The sequence below is a fragment of the Arachis ipaensis genome, chromosome B7, assembly GCF_059453495.1.
Source record: "Arachis ipaensis isolate K30076 ecotype BB chromosome B7, ASM5945349v1, whole genome shotgun sequence".
NCBI classification, from domain to species: Eukaryota; Viridiplantae; Streptophyta; class Magnoliopsida; order Fabales; family Fabaceae; genus Arachis; species Arachis ipaensis.
Genome location: NC_142442.1, coordinates 98,633,798 through 98,640,300, shown reverse-complemented (window position 1 = coordinate 98,640,300; position 6,503 = coordinate 98,633,798). Strand labels below are relative to the sequence as shown.

Below are 6,503 nucleotides of genomic sequence, written 5' to 3'. Positions count from 1 at the left end.
GGCATTAAAACAAGAATATTCAAAGAAGAGAACTACCCACAATGGCAACTCAAATCATTCATTGATTATTTACAAGGGAATGGAAAGAGTTTACCATGGTGGGGTGTCTTCCACCTAGCACTTTTAGTTTACGTCCTTAAGTTGGACATTTGGGAAGCTCTTTGTCATGGTGGCTTATGCTTGTACTCATCCTTGAATCTCCAAGGATGCTTGCTTCTGAAACGGTTGTCAGAATTTCCAACCGACTTCACCAAGCTTGGGTAAAGTTTCTCCCAAGATATGAGCTCCCAAAATTGATCTTCATGTTGTGATCCAGGATCCCATATCTTATTTTCACACCCATATTCTAATTGATCATCATGATTCCAATTGGGTGGCATGTCCTTAGAATTCTTACTTAGGCGACCAAACATTCTCCTAGACCCAAACAATCTAGTTCCACACCAATCCTTGCAATCAAACCTTGAGCAAGCAACTATCATGAACTTTGATTTACAATGCCAACCACTAACCATCTCCCTTTTGCTCTTTATACCACAAAGAACTCTAAGTTGTCCATCTGTCTCAAGTAAACCATATTCAAGTGGGATCATAAAGCTTAGGATATGAGATTTACCCACTTGAATGAAAGAAAGGATGGTGATGACTTGGGGAGAGATATTTCCAACGGCTTTACGAGTTCCACTCCCTTGAGTTCTTCTTTGGTGACTTCCACCTCTTAACAACTTCTTTCAACTTCTCCTTGCTCGTCTACTTCTTCTAAATCTTCCTCATCATCAATTAAATCAAATCTGGGAGGTTTTGTGAAGTCTACTTCAATATCAACTTCACATCCATTGGAAGAATCTTCAACAAGGTCACCAATGTCACTTGGTGTAGAGTTGTCTTTGATTTGGGAACTTAACATTTGCTCAACTTCATGTCCAATGGGAGGCGATTCAAATTGAGATAAGAACTCGTCAATGATCGAATCCATCTCTTGATCAACCTCTTCAAAGCCTCCAACTATGATATGCCTTGGAGGTTGTACACCCTCCTCAACATCAATATCAAGCTTCTTGGAGGGAGGTTCTTGAGATTCCCATGGTGGTTTCGCATATCCTAAGTCTTCAACCACTTCTTCCTCTTCTTCAACAATCATAGCTTCCTCCAATTATTCTAATATAAAATCCCACTCCTTATTCTCCACCGGAGTTTCTAGTCTCTCCTTCATGCTACACTCTTCAATCGATTCTTCATAATTGGCAATAGGATTCCCGTGAGTGCAAGAGTATCGGGAGATTGAAGCGTCCACTACCTTGGTCAAGGTAGCCACAAATTCTAGTACGTCCATTTTCATCTCTTCTTGCCTTTGAAGGAGTAGAGTGAGAGAATCATTCATTTGGGCTTGGGGTGGATAGAAGGGTTCATCATTTTGGAGGAAGGGTTCATAATAAGAAGGTGATTCTTCTTGGTGGAAATATGGAGGTGGTGTATATCGAGGTGGTTCTTGGGAGTATTGATGTTGGAATTGTGGTGGATCTATGGATTTTCTTACATAATGGTCACAAGGATAAGGTAAGGGTGATTGATTATATGATGGATAGGGGTCATAGGAAGGTGTTTGGTGAAAAGGGGCTTGTGAGTATGGTTGAGGGCTATGTTGAGGATGAGGCTTATAGGCATATGGTGATGGTTATTGGCAAGTACAATAAGGACTACCACATCCATTAGATTGATGTGCATAAGGAGTGGAATTATACCTATACGAAACCGGAGGAGGTTGTTGCCAATAAGGTTAAGCATATGCTTGAGGCTCTTTCCACCTTTGATTATCCTATCCTTAATGAACATTCTCAATATAATCTCCACTTCCTACAACATACTTATAACCAAAGTCATAGCCAAAAGGATGAGAATTCATGATAGCAAGAGAGAATAAGAACAAAAACTAGAAACAAATAAAGAGAACAAACTCCTACAACTACCAAAAACAAACAAAGAAGCAAAAGGCAAACATATTCACAATATTCACATATAGACAATAACCAATAACATGGCACACATTTTGAAATCCCTGGCAATGGCGCCATTTTGATGAACGGATTTTTGACGGTTTAGATTTTCACAATAAATCCTCGTTGCAAGTATAGTTTCTAAACCAACAAATAATCCTCTCATGCAAAAATTTGTTTGTCACAAGTACAAACACCAATAAAAATAACCGAAGTATTTAAACCTCAGGTCATGTCTCAAAGGAATTGCAGGGAAGTGTTCTTGTTATTGGTTATGAGATGCATATTTTGGGGTTTGATAAGAGACATGAAAGATAAATTGCAAAAGAAGTAAACTAATAACTAAGAAAGCTCTTGGCAAGAAATGAGAATTGGAAGTCCTATCCTCATTATCATCATCAATTATGACATCAATTATCCATTGCTCCCACTTAGTCAACCTCTAACCATGAAGGAAAGTCAAGTGGATAAATCAACTTGAATCCTCAAGTCCTAGTCAACTCCTAAGGAAAGACTAGAGTTAGTGACATTCTAGTCAATTAGTAATTTCCAATCATCAATCAACAAAGGAGTTTGATAACTCAAGAGTCTCCAATTACTCAACCAAAGCCAAGAGGAGAAGAATCTACTCTAACATCCTTCGAAGCATTTTATCAAACACTTGGAAGGCAAATGGGAAAAGCATGGTAAATGGACAACAAGAGTATATTAAATCTACAACTACTCAATTGCAAAGAATTAACAACAACTCAATTAAACAACAAAGGTAAGTAAAACATGAATTGCATCAAAAGTGAATCCAAATCCAACAATAGTGTGTCAATATAAATGGAAATTGGCAAGAAAACTAAGAGAGCAAAGATGTAACAACAAGAAATTGAAATGGAAACAAGATGAAAGGAAGAAATTAAACCTAGATCTAGAGAAGAATTAAACCTAATCCTATCCTAATTCTAGAGAGAAGAGAGAGCTTCCCTCTCTAGAAACTACCTCTAAACTAGCCTAAAGTGTATGAATGTGTGAAAAGTCTTCCTTTTCTCTTCAATCCTTGATCCTTTTATTCATTTCACGCCAAAATTCAGCTCAAAACTGGGCCAAGATCTCCTCTGAATTTCCCAAGCACAATTTCTCTAAAGAAGTCACGTGCGAGCATCGACGCGTACGTGTGGGTCACGCGTACGCATCGCTTGGCAATTTTGCTTTCCACGCGTACGCGTCATGTACGCGTATGCATCGCCATGCGACTTCAATTCCATGCGTGTGCATCTATTGCGCGTGCGCGTCGTTGAGTGCCTCCCAAATCCTTGATTTCCCATGATTTCTCCATTTTGCATGCTTTTCTCTTCATTCCTTTGATCCATTCCTAGCTTTTTCAACCTGAAATCACTCAACAAACACATCAAGGCATCTAGTGGAATCAAAGGTGAATCAAAATTAGCAATTTAAGGGCCTAAAAAGCATGTTTTTACACTTAAGTACAGTTTAGGAGAAAATTATGAAACCATGCTATTTCATAGAATAAATGTGGGAAAAGTGGATAAAATCTACCTAAATTAAGCACAAAATGTATCACGAAATGGTGGTGCATCAAAAGCTACCAACTCACTCTTCACAATGTCTCTTTCTCTTTCTGGTTGATGTTCTACGCAGCTTCCAACACCAAACTTAAAGTGGTTGTTTGTTCCCAAGCAACAAAGAAAAAAACACAAGTGATGAAAGGTGATAAAGATGAGTAATGCAAGTTGAATGATCATGATTATCAAATAAAATAAAGATAAGATATGTATGAGCTTATTCAAATGAGACAAACTAAATCAAAGACAAAATAAAAGGATAAAATAAAAGGATACCAATAATTGGGTTGCCTCATAATAAGCACTCTTTTAATGTCACTAGCTTAAATGGTGACACTTGTTGGGGTGGATGTTGAACATGGTGCTTTCACCTCTCCCTTCTCACTATGAATTTCCATCCTTTATCTTCATCTATGGTCTCAATGTGTTCATGGCAGAGAATGTTATTCACTATGTAAGGTCTGGACCAACTTGAGTTGAATTTTCTTGGAATTAGCTTCATCAGTGGTGGATGGACTAGTAGCACCTTCTGTCCTGGTGCAAAGTTTTTTTCATTTATTCTCTTGTTTTGCTACCTTTTGATCTTTTTCATATGAATCCCTTCATCCTTTCTCAATGAGGCATGCTTAATCACAGGGGGAGCTTTGTTGGTTCCCAAAGATATGGGCTTGGGAATTGGAGGAGAAAATTCCATCTTTAGTTTGACTGGTGCTCTACCCCTTTCATCTTCATTCTTGTTGGTGTTATGTCTGTCTTTTATTATGGTGTCTTCCACTAATCGTCCCATTGCTAAATCTTCCTTTGCTTCCAAGCATAGACATGAAACTTCCAAAGAGTGGGTGGTAGCTTTTTCGTCTTGTGGTGCTGGATTAATGAGGTTAATCTTCATGCAGCTCTTTCCTTCACTTGGATGAAGTATGTCTTTGAAAACATTGAAGACCATGTGTTTTTTATGTACCCTCAATGTGAGCTCTCCCTTTTCTACATCTATGAGAGCTCTTCTAATAGCTAGGAATGGTCTCCCAAAGATGATGGAGGCATCTTCAACTTCCTCGATATCAAGGATTACAAAATCTACTGGTAGAAAGAATTTTTCCACCTTGACTAAAATGTTTTCCACCACCCCATGTGCAAACTTCACTAATCTATCTTCCATTTGTAGAGCTATTCTTGTTGGTTTCATCTCTTTGATTTGTAACTTCTTCATCATGGACAAGGGCATCAGATTGATGCTTGTCCCTAGATCACACAATGCCTTCTCAAGAGTGGTGGTTCCAATGGTGCATGGAATTTGGAAGCTCACTAGATCCTTTAGTTTCTTTGGCATATCTCCTTGAATGATTTTACTACTCTCCTTGGTCATAACCACTATCAGATCTTTTTTCAACAATCTTTTCTTAGACAACAACTCCTTCATGAATTTAGCATAAAGCTCCATTTGCTCTAAGGCTCTATGAACGAAATGTTGATTTGTAGCTTCTTGAATACCTCCAGAAATTTAGAGTATTGCTTCTCTTGGTTCTGTGCTTAAGCCTTTGAGGGAATCAAATTATTGGTTGGTATGCCTTTACTACTTCCTTCTCTTGCTTTTGTTCTTTCTCCTCTTCTATCTTCATAGGCTTCATAACTTCTCTTCAATTTTCTTTAGGGGTTCTTTGCCAATTACCTTCCCACTACTCAGGATAATAGCCTTGTATTCTTCTCTAGGATTGGGCTTAGTGTCACTTGGGAAGGCGTTGGAATATGTTGTTGCTGATTGCTTAGTAATTTGTCCCACTTGCACTTCTATGTTCCAAATGGAGGCTTCTTGGTTCTTAAAATTTGCTCTTGTCTCATCAATGAAGCTCTTAATTTGTTACATGAAAGTGGAATTTGATTTTGCCAATGTGGATGTGGATTGTAATAATTTCTCTATTGCAGCTTCAAGGGAAGAGAGTTTTTGAGAGTTTTGTGGTTGCACTGGAAATGCTTGTTGTTGAAGTGGTACATTGAAGTTCTTTTACTCTTGGTTTCCCCAACCAAAATTTGGATAGTCCCTCCACCCTAGATTGTATGTCTTTGAGAAGCGGTCATTCTGTGGTGGTCTTGAGAAGTTTTCCATGTAGTTCACTTGCTTTATGGATGGTTGGTCTCCTTGCAGTACATCACATCCTTTATTCTTGTGGCCTCCTCCACACAAGTCACAAGTAACGACTTGTGTTCCCATTGTGAACACTTGCATGTTCCCCATTTGTTTTGTTACTAAAGAGATTTGTTGAGATATCTTCTTGTTTTATGCCAATAGTGTGTCTAACGTGCTTAATTTCATCACTCTTCTGTTCATTGATCTCTCTGCTGAGTACATTTATTGATTGTTGGCTATTACTTATATTAACTCCAGAGCTTCTTCAGTGGTTTTTCTATGCAATGATCTGCCTACTGATGAATCAAGCAAGGTTCTAGAAGCGTGGGTGACTCCGTCGTAAAAGGTTTGGAGTTGTAACCAGTCAGGAAATATATCATGAAAGCACTTTCTCAGCATCTCCTTATATCTCTCCCAGGATTCATAGAAGGACTCTCCATCTTTCTGGGTGAAGATTTGAATATCATGTCTCAACCTGGCTAATTTTTATAGTGGAAAGAATTTGGATAGAAATTTATTAACCAAATCATCCCAAGTTGCTATACTATCCAGAGGTTGGGTCTGGAGCCACTACTTTGCCTTGTCCCTCAGAGAGAATGGGAACAACCTTAGTTGGATGGCTTCGAGAGAGACCCCATTATTCTTTACTATGTGACATATTTGTAGGAAGTTAGATATGTGCAGATTTAGATTTTCTTGAGGGTTCCCACTAAGCTGACCTTGTTGCACCAATTGGATGAAAGTGGCCTTCAATTTAAAACTATTTGCTTGTATATTAGGTCTCACTATGCTACTTTCATAAATTCCAGAAGT

The 6,503-nt window shown here is 38.4% G+C and overlaps 1 non-coding gene across 1 annotated transcript; it reads left to right on the top strand.

Annotated features, from left to right (window-relative positions):
• Nucleotides 1–6,060: 6,060 nt before the first annotated feature.
• Nucleotides 6,061–6,167, top strand: LOC148553481 (small nucleolar RNA R71). The gene has a single exon (XR_015893078.1). It is a non-coding gene; the product is annotated as a small nucleolar RNA R71 (small nucleolar RNA).
• The last annotated feature ends 336 nt before the right edge of the window (nt 6,168–6,503 follow it).